The following is a 14747-nucleotide window of genomic DNA, read 5'->3' as shown; positions in this document are numbered from 1 at the left end:
TTGAAAATACCTTAGACTTAGCGGGTATAAATGCTTGGATATTATACAAGAAGATGACCACCTGACAAATGTCACGCAAGGCATTTTTGCAAAAGCTTGTCACAGAGTTGAGTGGTCCGTATGTTGTATCTAGGGGAAAGGGTGGCATGTCTCAAGTTGCTACATCTTCAGATGTGATGTCTCAAAAAAAACTTTGCCAGATAAAAGCAAAATGCAAAAATAAATCGATCTGTTGGAAATTGTATGACTTGCCATAAGTCTTTGTGTGGGAAATGTACCGCTGTAATTGAAAGACGATGCCTGAAATGCGAATCAACAAATGTTTAGAAAGTTACCGGTTGTACTTCATAATAACGGTTGGTCGTTTTTATTGAGATTCTGCGCCATATTTTCATTTTTCTTCTCCTTCACTTACATTTTCTCTGCTTGTTGTTCTTGAGTTGTTGTTTATATGTGTGCACTTTAATAATAAATTATTTTAAAACGTCTATTATTGTTTTGCTTACTTTACTTTTGTTATTTCCTGTAGAAAAATATGAAAAAAAATAAATAAAAAAAACATTCCAAAGCATTACTGTTGGATCTCACAATAATAATACATTAAAAAAATATAATTAATAAATAACCACAAATGAAACTCTAATAACGAAAACAAGTCAGTAGTCAAAATGACTACATTCAGTAGTTCTAGTAGGTGTCACGAGTACAGAAGTTCTAGTGTTAATCTCAGACCACTCCTTTCTCTTCAGTAAGTCAGTCAAGTTCTCTTGCTCATGGCTGTATCCTACAATAGATATTCATGCGAATTTAGGCCAAAATCTTTTCACAGGCTGTTCTCTGTGTTCACATGGCAAACACATCTGATAAAGTGAGCCTATAATTGGCTGTGATGGCCGCAAATCCCCACACAGGTTCAAATCCTGTTCACAGTGCAGTGTTTTACTTGGTCAAAACTTTGGACTTTCTCGAAAAGAGAAAAATAATATATACAGTATATTATTAAAATGGGACAAGACATATGAAAATGGGACTACTAAATATATTTGAGTCGAAATCTGTCTCAAGAATGAAATTAACAAGTATGAAAACTTAAAGAAATATTACTAGATGTTTCCCATGATATTGATGACATCATTTGCAGATAATAGAAATCTATGTATTGATAGCTGGAAATCCTCTACACCAAATTTCTTTCAGCAATAAAATGTCAATTAAAGTATTTAAACTGGTTCCAAAAAGACAACTGAGAACCATCAGCAATGCCATATATTTTGATGGCTGCATTTTTAAGACGATGGACTTGAAATCTTCTTGTTGGATGAAATCATGTTCAGTTTATTGTATTAGTTTTGAAAAGATTGGATTTTGCTTATGAAAGATTAGTGAAAAGAAAATATAGTAAAAGTTCGGAATAATAAAAAAATGCAGATTAATTCCCTGGCAGTGCGCGGTGTCCAATCACAATTTTAAGCATGAGAAACATGTGGTCAACAAAATCACTGCGTTTCTTAATATACAATCCATTTATCTCCTTCTACTCTTTGATCTCAGACCACTTCTTTCTCTTCAGTAAGTCAGTCTAGTTTTCATGCTCATGGCTGTGTAGTTCAGTAGAGTTTCAGGTGAACTTAGACCAAAATCTTCTCACAGGCTTTCCCTCTGTGCTCACATGGCAAAAACATCTGATAGATTATTCAACAGTTGGCTGTGATGGCCGAGTGGTTAAGGCGTTGGACTTGAAATCCAGTGGGGTATCCCCGCACAGGTTCAAATCCTGTTCACAGCGCAGTGTTTTACTTGGTCAAAACTTTGGACCTTCTCGAAAAGAGTAAAATAATATATACAGTATATTATTAAAACGGGCCAAGTGATATGAAAATGGGACAACTCCAACATGTTTGACTCAAAATCTGCCTCAAGAATGAAATTAAGCAGTATGAAAACTTCAAGAAATGTTACTCCATTTTTCGAATGATATTGATGACATCATTGCCCATAATAGAAATCTATGTATTGGTTGCTGGAAATCCTCTACACCAAATTTCTTTCAGCAATAAAAAGTCAATGAAAGTATTTAAACTGGTTCCAAAAACACAACTGAGAACCATCAGCAATGCCATATATTTTGATGGCTGCATTTTTAAGACGATGGACTTGAAATCTTCATGTTGAATGAAATCGTGTTCACAGTTTATTGTTTTACCTTTGAAAAGATTGGATTTTGCACATGAAAGATTAGTGAAAAGAAAATATAGCAGAAGCTGGGAATAATAAAACAATGCAGATTAATTCCCTGACAGTGTGCGGAAACCAAAGACAATTTTAACCATGAGAAACATGTGGTCAACAAAATCTCTGCGTTTCTCAATATACAATCCATTCATCTCCTTCTACTCTTTGATCTCAGACCACTCCTTTCTCTTCAGTAAGTCAGTCAAGTTCTCTTGCTCATGGCTGTATCCTACAATAGATATTCATGCGAACTTAGGCCAAAATCTTCTCACAGGCTGTTCTCTGTGTTCACATGGCAAACACATCTGATAAAGTGAGCCTATAATTGGCTGTGATGGCCGCAAATCTCCACACAGGTTCAAAACCTGTTCACAGTGCAGTGTTTTACTTGGTCAAAACTTTGGACCTTCTCGAAAAGAGTAAAATAATATATACAGTATATTATTAAAATGGGCCAAGACATATGAAAATGGGACAACTAAATATGTTTGAGTCGAAATCTGTCTCAAGATTGAAATTAACAAGTATGAAAACTTAAAAAAATATTACTAGATGTTTCCCATGATATTGATGACATCATTTGCAGATAATAGAAATCTATGTATTGATAGCTGGAAATCCTCTACACCAAATTTCTTTCAGCAATAAAATGTCAATTAAAGTATTTAAACTGGTTCCAAAAAGACAACTGAGAACCATCAGCAATGCCACATATTTTGATGGCTTCATTTTTAAGACGATGGACTTGAAATCTTCATGTTGGATGAAATCATGTTCAGTTTATTGTATTAGTTTTGAAAAGATTGGATTTTGCTGATGAAAGATTAGTGAAAAGAAAATATAGTAAAAGTTGGGAATAATAAAAAAATGCAGATTAATTCCCTGGCAGTGCGCGGTGTCCAACCACAATTTTAAGCATGAGAAACATGTGGTCAACAAAATCACTGCGTTTCTTAATATACAATCCATTTATCTCCTTCTACTCTTTGATCTCAGACCACTTCTTTCTCTTCAGTAAGTCAGTCTAGTTTTCATGCTCATGGCTGTGTAGTTCAGTAGAGATTCAGGTGAACTTAGACCAAAATCTTCTCACAGGCTTTCCCTCTGTGCTCACATGGCAAAAACATCTGATAGATTGTTCAACAGTTGGCTGTGATGGCCGAGTGGTTAAGGAGTTGGACTTGAAATCCAGTGGGGTATCCCCGCACAGGTTCAAATCCTGTTCACAGCGCAGTGTTTTACTTGGTCAAAACTTTGGACCTTCTCGAAAAGAGTAAAATAATATATACAGTATATTATTAAAACGGGCCAAGTGATATGAAACAGCGCAGTGTTTTACTTGGTCAAAACTTTGGACCTTCTCGAAAAGAGTAAAATAATATATACAGTATATTATTAAAACGGGCCAAGTGATATGAAAATGGGACAACTCCAACATGTTTGCCTCAAGAATGAAATTAAGCAGTATGAAAACTTCAAGAAATATTACTCGATGTTCCCCATGATATTGATGACATCATTTGCAGATAATAGAAATCTATGTATTTGCTGGAAATCTTCTACACCAAATTTCTTTCAGCAATAAAAAGTCAATGAAAGTATTTAAACTGGTTCCAAAAAGACAACTGAGAACCATCAGCAATGCCATATATTTTGATGGCTGCATTTTTAAGACGATGGACTTGAAATCTTCATGTTGGATGAAATCGTGTTCACAGTTTATTGTTTTACCTTTGAAAGATTGGATTTTGCACATGAAAGATTAGTGAAAAGAAAATGTAGTAAAAGCTGGGAATAATAAAACAATGCAGATTAATTCCCTGACAGTGTGCGGAAACCAAAGACAATTTTAACCATTAGAAACACGTGGTCAACAAAATCTCTGCGTTTCTCAATATACAATCCATTCATCTCCTTCTACTCTTTAACACTAGAACTACTGAGGTAGTCATTTTGACTACTTCGCACTATGTATTTCTCCTCTGTGACTACATTTTTTGGAATTCCGGCTTGAGACTCGGTGACTTTTCCTCAAATAGGATGTTAAAAAAGATTTTGTGGCAATAAATAATTTAGGTGCAAAAATTGCCCATTTATTTCAACATTCACCTATAACTACTAAAAGGTAGTCTTTTTGACTACCTGCTATATTTTGCTGTCCTTTTGTCACTAAACGTTGCTGTAAAGTTTTGTGCATAATTTTTTCACTGTGTCTTATTTACCCTGATGTTCATATAGATTTAGTTCAATTCAGATGTCAACTTTTCACATTTTCATCGTGTTACCTGGTTAGATTATGACTGGGGAATACCGTTATGCAAAGCGATAATGTCTAGGGACCGTTTTGTAGAAATTATGCATTACCTCAGATTTGATGAGAAGTCCAATCGATCGCAGAGACTGCAAACCGGCAAATTTGCTCTCTTTTCTATTGTGTGGGACAGGTTTATTGCCAATTGCATTGCTTGTTACAAACCTGGCCCATACATTACGGTTGATGAACAACTTTTCCAAGCAAAACCAGGTGTCCTTTCACACAGTATACACCTTCCAAGCCAGATAAATATGGCCATAAATTTTGGCTAGCTGTAGATAAGGATAGTAAATATGTTGTAAATGGCTTCCCTTATCTGGGTAAAGATGATTCACGCCGTGCTGATGACCGTTTAGCTGACCACGTAGTCATGAAACTATTGCAGCCGTTTTTGAAAAAAGGTCGAAATGTAACCACCGATAATTATTTTACATCAGTAAAACTTGCCAAACAGCTAAAAAGCCAGGGAACGACTATCGTGGGAACGCTAAATAAGATAAGACGAGAAGTGCCTAAAGAAATAAAAACAATGAAAGAAAAGTTGTACAGCACTAAAGTCTATAAAAATGAGGATAATTTTACACTTACCGTGTATCAAGGTAAGCCAACCAAAAATGTGATAATTCTGAGTTCCGTCCATCCCGATGTTCTTGTTGCTTCTGAATCTCCAAAAAATCTCCAGAAACTGTAAAGTTTTATAATGAAACAAAATATGGAGTAGATGTAGTAGATCAGATGGCACGCAAATACAGCACAAGAACAGGTACTAGGAGACGGCCTGTTCACGCATTTGAAAATACCTTAGACTTAGCGGGTATAAATGCTTGGATATTATACAAGAAGATGACCACCTGACAAATGTCACGCAAGGCATTTTTGCAAAAGCTTGTCACAGAGTTGAGTGGTCCGTATGTTGTATCTAGGGGAAAGGGTGGCATGTCTCAAGTTGCTACATCTTCAGATGTGATGTCTCAAAAAAAACTTTGCCAGATAAAAGCAAAATGCAAAAATAAATCGATCTGTTGGAAATTGTATGACTTGCCATAAGTCTTTGTGTGGGCAATGTACCGCTGTAATTGAAAGACGATGCCTGAAATGCGAATCAACAAATGTTTAGAAAGTTACCGGTTGTACTTCATAATAACGGTTGGTCGTTTTTATTGAGATTCTGCGCCATATTTTCATTTTTCTTCTCCTTCACTTACATTTTCTCTGCTTGTTGTTCTTGAGTTGTTGTTTATATGTGTGCACTTTAATAATAAATTATTTTAAAACGTCTATTATTGTTTTGCTTACTTTACTTTTGTTATTTCCTGTAGAAAAATATGAAAAAAAATAAATAAAAAAAACATTCCAAAGCATTACTGTTGGATCTCACAATAATAATACATTAAAAAAATATAATTAATAAATAACCACAAATGAAACTCTAATAACGAAAACAAGTCAGTAGTCAAAATGACTACATTCAGTAGTTCTAGTAGGTGTCACGAGTACAGAAGTTCTAGTGTTAATCTCAGACCACTCCTTTCTCTTCAGTAAGTCAGTCAAGTTCTCTTGCTCATGGCTGTATCCTACAATAGATATTCATGCGAATTTAGGCCAAAATCTTTTCACAGGCTGTTCTCTGTGTTCACATGGCAAACACATCTGATAAAGTGAGCCTATAATTGGCTGTGATGGCCGCAAATCCCCACACAGGTTCAAATCCTGTTCACAGTGCAGTGTTTTACTTGTTCAAAACTTTGGACTTTCTCGAAAAGAGAAAAATAATATATACAGTATATTATTAAAATGGGACAAGACATATGAAAATGGGACTACTAAATATATTTGAGTCGAAATCTGTCTCAAGAATGAAATTAACAAGTATGAAAACTTAAAGAAATATTACTAGATGTTTCCCATGATATTGATGACATCATTTGCAGATAATAGAAATCTATGTATTGATAGCTGGAAATCCTCTACACCAAATTTCTTTCAGCAATAAAATGTCAATTAAAGTATTTAAACTGGTTCCAAAAAGACAACTGAGAACCATCAGCAATGCCATATATTTTGATGGCTGCATTTTTAAGACGATGGACTTGAAATCTTCTTGTTGGATGAAATCATGTTCAGTTTATTGTATTAGTTTTGAAAAGATTGGATTTTGCTTATGAAAGATTAGTGAAAAGAAAATATAGTAAAAGTTCGGAATAATAAAAAAATGCAGATTAATTCCCTGGCAGTGCGCGGTGTCCAATCACAATTTTAAGCATGAGAAACATGTGGTCAACAAAATCACTGCGTTTCTTAATATACAATCCATTTATCTCCTTCTACTCTTTGATCTCAGACCACTTCTTTCTCTTCAGTAAGTCAGTCTAGTTTTCATGCTCATGGCTGTGTAGTTCAGTAGAGTTTCAGGTGAACTTAGACCAAAATCTTCTCACAGGCTTTCCCTCTGTGCTCACATGGCAAAAACATCTGATAGATTATTCAACAGTTGGCTGTGATGGCCGAGTGGTTAAGGCGTTGGACTTGAAATCCAGTGGGGTATCCCCGCACAGGTTCAAATCCTGTTCACAGCGCAGTGTTTTACTTGGTCAAAACTTTGGACCTTCTCGAAAAGAGTAAAATAATATATACAGTATATTATTAAAACGGGCCAAGTGATATGAAAATGGGACAACTCCAACATGTTTGACTCAAAATCTGCCTCAAGAATGAAATTAAGCAGTATGAAAACTTCAAGAAATGTTACTCCATTTTTCGAATGATATTGATGACATCATTGCCCATAATAGAAATCTATGTATTGGTTGCTGGAAATCCTCTACACCAAATTTCTTTCAGCAATAAAAAGTCAATGAAAGTATTTAAACTGGTTCCAAAAACACAACTGAGAACCATCAGCAATGCCATATATTTTGATGGCTGCATTTTTAAGACGATGGACTTGAAATCTTCATGTTGAATGAAATCGTGTTCACAGTTTATTGTTTTACCTTTGAAAAGATTGGATTTTGCACATGAAAGATTAGTGAAAAGAAAATATAGCAGAAGCTGGGAATAATAAAACAATGCAGATTAATTCCCTGACAGTGTGCGGAAACCAAAGACAATTTTAACCATGAGAAACATGTGGTCAACAAAATCTCTGCGTTTCTCAATATACAATCCATTCATCTCCTTCTACTCTTTGATCTCAGACCACTCCTTTCTCTTCAGTAAGTCAGTCAAGTTCTCTTGCTCATGGCTGTATCCTACAATAGATATTCATGCGAACTTAGGCCAAAATCTTCTCACAGGCTGTTCTCTGTGTTCACATGGCAAACACATCTGATAAAGTGAGCCTATAATTGGCTGTGATGGCCGCAAATCTCCACACAGGTTCAAAACCTGTTCACAGTGCAGTGTTTTACTTGGTCAAAACTTTGGACCTTCCCGAAAAGAGTAAAATAATATATACAGTATATTATTAAAATGGGCCAAGACATATGAAAATGGGACAACTAAATATGTTTGAGTCGAAATCTGTCTCAAGATTGAAATTAACAAGTATGAAAACTTAAAAAAATATTACTAGATGTTTCCCATGATATTGATGACATCATTTGCAGATAATAGAAATCTATGTATTGATAGCTGGAAATCCTCTACACCAAATTTCTTTCAGCAATAAAATGTCAATTAAAGTATTTAAACTGGTTCCAAAAAGACAACTGAGAACCATCAGCAATGCCACATATTTTGATGGCTTCATTTTTAAGACGATGGACTTGAAATCTTCATGTTGGATGAAATCATGTTCAGTTTATTGTATTAGTTTTGAAAAGATTGGATTTTGCTGATGAAAGATTAGTGAAAAGAAAATATAGTAAAAGTTGGGAATAATAAAAAAATGCAGATTAATTCCCTGGCAGTGCGCGGTGTCCAACCACAATTTTAAGCATGAGAAACATGTGGTCAACAAAATCACTGCGTTTCTTAATATACAATCGATTTATCTCCTTCTACTCTTTGATCTCAGACCACTTCTTTCTCTTCAGTAAGTCAGTCTAGTTTTCATGCTCATGGCTGTGTAGTTCAGTAGAGATTCAGGTGAACTTAGACCAAAATCTTCTCACAGGCTTTCCCTCTGTGCTCACATGGCAAAAACATCTGATAGATTATTCAACAGTTGGCTGTGATGGCCGAGTGGTTAAGGCGTTGGACTTGAAATCCAGTGGGGTATCCCCGCACAGGTTTAAATCCTGTTCACAGCGCAGTGTTTTACTTGGTCAAAACTTTGGACCTTCTCGAAAAGAGTAAAATAATATATACAGTATATTATTAAAACGGGCCAAGTGATATGAAAATGGGACAACTCCAACATGTTTGCCTCAAGAATGAAATTAAGCAGTATGAAAACTTCAAGAAATATTACTCGATGTTCCCCATGATATTGATGACATCATTTGCAGATAATAGAAATCTATGTATTTGCTGGAAATCTTCTACACCAAATTTCTTTCAGCAATAAAAAGTCAATGAAAGTATTTAAACTGGTTCCAAAAAGACAACTGAGAACCATCAGCAATGCCATATATTTTGATGGCTGCATTTTTAAGACGATGGACTTGAAATCTTCATGTTGGATGAAATCGTGTTCACAGTTTATTGTTTTACCTTTGAAAGATTGGATTTTGCACATGAAAGATTAGTGAAAAGAAAATGTAGTAAAAGCTGGGAATAATAAAACAATGCAGATTAATTCCCTGACAGTGTGCGGAAACCAAAGACAATTTTAACCATTAGAAACACGTGGTCAACAAAATCTCTGCGTTTCTCAATATACAATCCATTCATCTCCTTCTACTCTTTAACACTAGAACTACTGAGGTAGTCATTTTGACTACTTCGCACTATGTATTTCTCCTCTGTGACTACATTTTTTGGAATTCCGGCTTGAGACTCGGTGACTTTTCCTCAAATAGGATGTTAAAAAAGATTTTGTGGCAATAAATAATTTAGGTGCAAAAATTGCCCATTTATTTCAACATTCACCTATAACTACTAAAAGGTAGTCTTTTTGACTACCTGCTATATTTTGCTGTCCTTTTGTCACTAAACGTTGCTGTAAAGTTTTGTGCATAATTTTTTCACTGTGTCTTATTTACCCTGATGTTCATATAGATTTAGTTCAATTCAGATGTCAACTTTTCACATTTTCATCGTGTTACCTGGTTAGATTATGACTGGGGAATACCGTTATGCAAAGCGATAATGTCTAGGGACCGTTTTGTAGAAATTATGCATTACCTCAGATTTGATGAGAAGTCCAATCGATCGCAGAGACTGCAAACCGGCAAATTTGCTCTCTTTTCTATTGTGTGGGACAGGTTTATTGCCAATTGCATTGCTTGTTACAAACCTGGCCCATACATTACGGTTGATGAACAACTTTTCCAAGCAAAACCAGGTGTCCTTTCACACAGTATACACCTTCCAAGCCAGATAAATATGGCCATAAATTTTGGCTAGCTGTAGATAAGGATAGTAAATATGTTGTAAATGGCTTCCCTTATCTGGGTAAAGATGATTCACGCCGTGCTGATGACCGTTTAGCTGACCACGTAGTCATGAAACTATTGCAGCCGTTTTTGAAAAAAGGTCGAAATGTAACCACCGATAATTATTTTACATCAGTAAAACTTGCCAAACAGCTAAAAAGCCAGGGAACGACTATCGTGGGAACGCTAAATAAGATAAGACGAGAAGTGCCTAAAGAAATAAAAACAATGAAAGAAAAGTTGTACAGCACTAAAGTCTATAAAAATGAGGATAATTTTACACTTACCGTGTATCAAGGTAAGCCAACCAAAAATGTGATAATTCTGAGTTCCGTCCATCCCGATGTTCTTGTTGCTTCTGAATCTCCAAAAAATCTCCAGAAACTGTAAAGTTTTATAATGAAACAAAATATGGAGTAGATGTAGTAGATCAGATGGCACGCAAATACAGCACAAGAACAGGTACTAGGAGACGGCCTGTTCACGCATTTGAAAATACTTTAGACTTAGCGGGTATAAATGCTTGGATATTATACAAGAAGATGACCACCTGACAAATGTCACGCAAGGCATTTTTGCAAAAGCTTGTCACAGAGTTGAGTGGTCCGTATGTTGTATCTAGGGGAAAGGGTGGCATGTCTCAAGTTGCTACATCTTCAGATGTGATGTCTCAAAAAAAACTTTGCCAGATAAAAGCAAAATGCAAAAATAAATCGATCTGTTGGAAATTGTATGACTTGCCATAAGTCTTTGTGTGGGCAATGTACCGCTGTAATTGAAAGACGATGCCTGAAATGCGAATCAACAAATGTTTAGAAAGTTACCGGTTGTACTTCATAATAACGGTTGGTCGTTTTTATTGAGATTCTGCGCCATATTTTCATTTTTCTTCTCCTTCACTTACATTTTCTCTGCTTGTTGTTCTTGAGTTGTTGTTTATATGTGTGCACTTTAATAATAAATTATTTTAAAACGTCTATTATTGTTTTGCTTACTTTACTTTTGTTATTTCCTGTAGAAAAATATGAAAAAAAATAAATAAAAAAAACATTCCAAAGCATTACTGTTGGATCTCACAATAATAATACATTAAAAAAATATAATTAATAAATAACCACAAATGAAACTCTAATAACGAAAACAAGTCAGTAGTCAAAATGACTACATTCAGTAGTTCTAGTAGGTGTCACGAGTACAGAAGTTCTAGTGTTAATCTCAGACCACTCCTTTCTCTTCAGTAAGTCAGTCAAGTTCTCTTGCTCATGGCTGTATCCTACAATAGATATTCATGCGAATTTAGGCCAAAATCTTTTCACAGGCTGTTCTCTGTGTTCACATGGCAAACACATCTGATAAAGTGAGCCTATAATTGGCTGTGATGGCCGCAAATCCCCACACAGGTTCAAATCCTGTTCACAGTGCAGTGTTTTACTTGGTCAAAACTTTGGACTTTCTCGAAAAGAGAAAAATAATATATACAGTATATTATTAAAATGGGACAAGACATATGAAAATGGGACTACTAAATATATTTGAGTCGAAATCTGTCTCAAGAATGAAATTAACAAGTATGAAAACTTAAAGAAATATTACTAGATGTTTCCCATGATATTGATGACATCATTTGCAGATAATAGAAATCTATGTATTGATAGCTGGAAATCCTCTACACCAAATTTCTTTCAGCAATAAAATGTCAATTAAAGTATTTAAACTGGTTCCAAAAAGACAACTGAGAACCATCAGCAATGCCATATATTTTGATGGCTGCATTTTTAAGACGATGGACTTGAAATCTTCTTGTTGGATGAAATCATGTTCAGTTTATTGTATTAGTTTTGAAAAGATTGGATTTTGCTTATGAAAGATTAGTGAAAAGAAAATATAGTAAAAGTTCGGAATAATAAAAAAATGCAGATTAATTCCCTGGCAGTGCGCGGTGTCCAATCACAATTTTAAGCATGAGAAACATGTGGTCAACAAAATCACTGCGTTTCTTAATATACAATCCATTTATCTCCTTCTACTCTTTGATCTCAGACCACTTCTTTCTCTTCAGTAAGTCAGTCTAGTTTTCATGCTCATGGCTGTGTAGTTCAGTAGAGTTTCAGGTGAACTTAGTCCAAAATCTTCTCACAGGCTTTCCCTCTGTGCTCACATGGCAAAAACATCTGATAGATTATTCAACAGTTGGCTGTGATGGCCGAGTGGTTAAGGCGTTGGACTTGAAATCCAGTGGGGTATCCCCGCACAGGTTCAAATCCTGTTCACAGCGCAGTGTTTTACTTGGTCAAAACTTTGGACCTTCTCGAAAAGAGTAAAATAATATATACAGTATATTATTAAAACGGGCCAAGTGATATGAAAATGGGACAACTCCAACATGTTTGACTCAAAATCTGCCTCAAGAATGAAATTAAGCAGTATGAAAACTTCAAGAAATGTTACTCCATTTTTCGAATGATATTGATGACATCATTGCCCATAATAGAAATCTATGTATTGGTTGCTGGAAATCCTCTACACCAAATTTCTTTCAGCAATAAAAAGTCAATGAAAGTATTTAAACTGGTTCCAAAAACACAACTGAGAACCATCAGCAATGCCATATATTTTGATGGCTGCATTTTTAAGACGATGGACTTGAAATCTTCATGTTGAATGAAATCGTGTTCACAGTTTATTGTTTTACCTTTGAAAAGATTGGATTTTGCACATGAAAGATTAGTGAAAAGAAAATATAGCAGAAGCTGGGAATAATAAAACAATGCAGATTAATTCCCTGACAGTGTGCGGAAACCAAAGACAATTTTAACCATGAGAAACATGTGGTCAACAAAATCTCTGCGTTTCTCAATATACAATCCATTCATCTCCTTCTACTCTTTGATCTCAGACCACTCCTTTCTCTTCAGTAAGTCAGTCAAGTTCTCTTGCTCATGGCTGTATCCTACAATAGATATTCATGCGAACTTAGGCCAAAATCTTCTCACAGGCTGTTCTCTGTGTTCACATGGCAAACACATCTGATAAAGTGAGCCTATAATTGGCTGTGATGGACGCAAATCTCCACACAGGTTCAAAACCTGTTCACAGTGCAGTGTTTTACTTGGTCAAAACTTTGGACCTTCTCGAAAAGAGTAAAATAATATATACAGTATATTATTAAAATGGGCCAAGACATATGAAAATGGGACAACTAAATATGTTTGAGTCGAAATCTGTCTCAAGATTGAAATTAACAAGTATGAAAACTTAAAAAAATATTACTAGATGTTTCCCATGATATTGATGACATCATTTGCAGATAATAGAAATCTATGTATTGATAGCTGGAAATCCTCTACACCAAATTTCTTTCAGCAATAAAATGTCAATTAAAGTATTTAAACTGGTTCCAAAAAGACAACTGAGAACCATCAGCAATGCCACATATTTTGATGGCTTCATTTTTAAGACGATGGACTTGAAATCTTCATGTTGGATGAAATCATGTTCAGTTTATTGTATTAGTTTTGAAAAGATTGGATTTTGCTGATGAAAGATTAGTGAAAAGAAAATATAGTAAAAGTTGGGAATAATAAAAAAATGCAGATTAATTCCCTGGCAGTGCGCGGTGTCCAACCACAATTTTAAGCATGAGAAACATGTGGTCAACAAAATCACTGCGTTTCTTAATATACAATCCATTTATCTCCTTCTACTCTTTGATCTCAGACCACTTCTTTCTCTTCAGTAAGTCAGTCTAGTTTTCATGCTCATGGCTGTGTAGTTCAGTAGAGATTCAGGTGAACTTAGACCAAAATCTTCTCACAGGCTTTCCCTCTGTGCTCACATGGCAAAAACATCTGATAGATTATTCAACAGTTGGCTGTGCTGGCCGACTGGTTAAGGCGTTGGACTTGAAATCCAATGTGGTATCCCCGCACAGGTTCAAATCCTGTTCACAGCGCAGTGTTTTACTTGGTCAAAACTTTGGACCTTCTCGACAAGAGTAAAATAATATATACAGTATATTATTAAAACGGGCCAAGTGATATGAAAATGGGACAACTCCAACATGTTTGCCTCAAGAATGAAATTAAGCAGTATGAAAACTTCAAGAAATATTACTCGATGTTTCCCATGATATTGATGACATCATTTGCAGATAATAGAAATCTATGTATTGGTTGCTGTTAATCCTCTACACCAAATTTCTTTCAGCAATAAAAAGTCAATGAAAGTATTTAAACTGGTTCCAAAAAGACAACTGAGAACCATCAGCAATGCCATATATTTTGATGGCTGCATTTTTAAGACGATGGACTTGAAATCTTCATGTTGGATGAAATCGTGTTCACAGTTTATTGTTTTACCTTTGAAAAGATTGGATTTTGCACATGAAAGATTAGTGAAAAGAAAATGTAGTAAAAGCTGGGAATAATAAAACAATGCAGATTAATTCCCTGACAGTGTGCGGAAACCAAAGACAATTTTAACCATTAGAAACACGTGGTCAACAAAATCTCTGCGTTTCTCAATATACAATGCATTCATCTCCTTCTACTCTTTAACACTAGAACTACTGAGGTAGTCATTTTGACTACTTCGCACTATGTATTTCTCCTCTGTGACTACATTTTTTGGAATTCCGGCTTGAGACTCGGTGACTTTTCCTC

At 35.2% G+C, this 14747-nt stretch overlaps 6 non-coding genes across 6 annotated transcripts; all 6 read left to right on the top strand.

The window, feature by feature from the left end:
* The first annotated feature begins 1704 nt into the window (after window positions 1–1704).
* On the top strand, window positions 1705–1786 carry TRNAS-UGA (transfer RNA serine (anticodon UGA)). Its single transcript has one exon. It is a non-coding gene; the product is annotated as a tRNA-Ser (tRNA).
* A 1595-nt stretch (window positions 1787–3381) lies between these two features.
* Window positions 3382–3463, top strand: TRNAS-UGA (transfer RNA serine (anticodon UGA)). The gene has a single exon. It is a non-coding gene; the product is annotated as a tRNA-Ser (tRNA).
* A 3577-nt stretch (window positions 3464–7040) lies between these two features.
* Window positions 7041–7122, top strand: TRNAS-UGA (transfer RNA serine (anticodon UGA)). The gene has a single exon. It is a non-coding gene; the product is annotated as a tRNA-Ser (tRNA).
* Window positions 7123–8717: 1595 nt separating this feature from the next.
* TRNAS-UGA (transfer RNA serine (anticodon UGA)) lies at window positions 8718–8799 on the top strand. The gene has a single exon. It is a non-coding gene; the product is annotated as a tRNA-Ser (tRNA).
* A 3480-nt stretch (window positions 8800–12279) lies between these two features.
* On the top strand, window positions 12280–12361 carry TRNAS-UGA (transfer RNA serine (anticodon UGA)). Its single transcript has one exon. It is a non-coding gene; the product is annotated as a tRNA-Ser (tRNA).
* A 1595-nt stretch (window positions 12362–13956) lies between these two features.
* Window positions 13957–14038, top strand: TRNAS-UGA (transfer RNA serine (anticodon UGA)). Its single transcript has one exon. It is a non-coding gene; the product is annotated as a tRNA-Ser (tRNA).
* The last annotated feature ends 709 nt before the right edge of the window (window positions 14039–14747 follow it).

This window comes from Dendrobates tinctorius, unplaced genomic scaffold, assembly GCF_039654945.1.
Source record: "Dendrobates tinctorius isolate UK_male_01 unplaced genomic scaffold, ASM3965494v1 ptg000151l, whole genome shotgun sequence".
Classification (NCBI taxonomy): domain Eukaryota; kingdom Metazoa; phylum Chordata; class Amphibia; order Anura; family Dendrobatidae; genus Dendrobates; species Dendrobates tinctorius.
The sequence above is the reverse complement of the archived record's forward strand: the minus strand, read 5'-3'. Positions and strand labels throughout refer to the sequence as shown.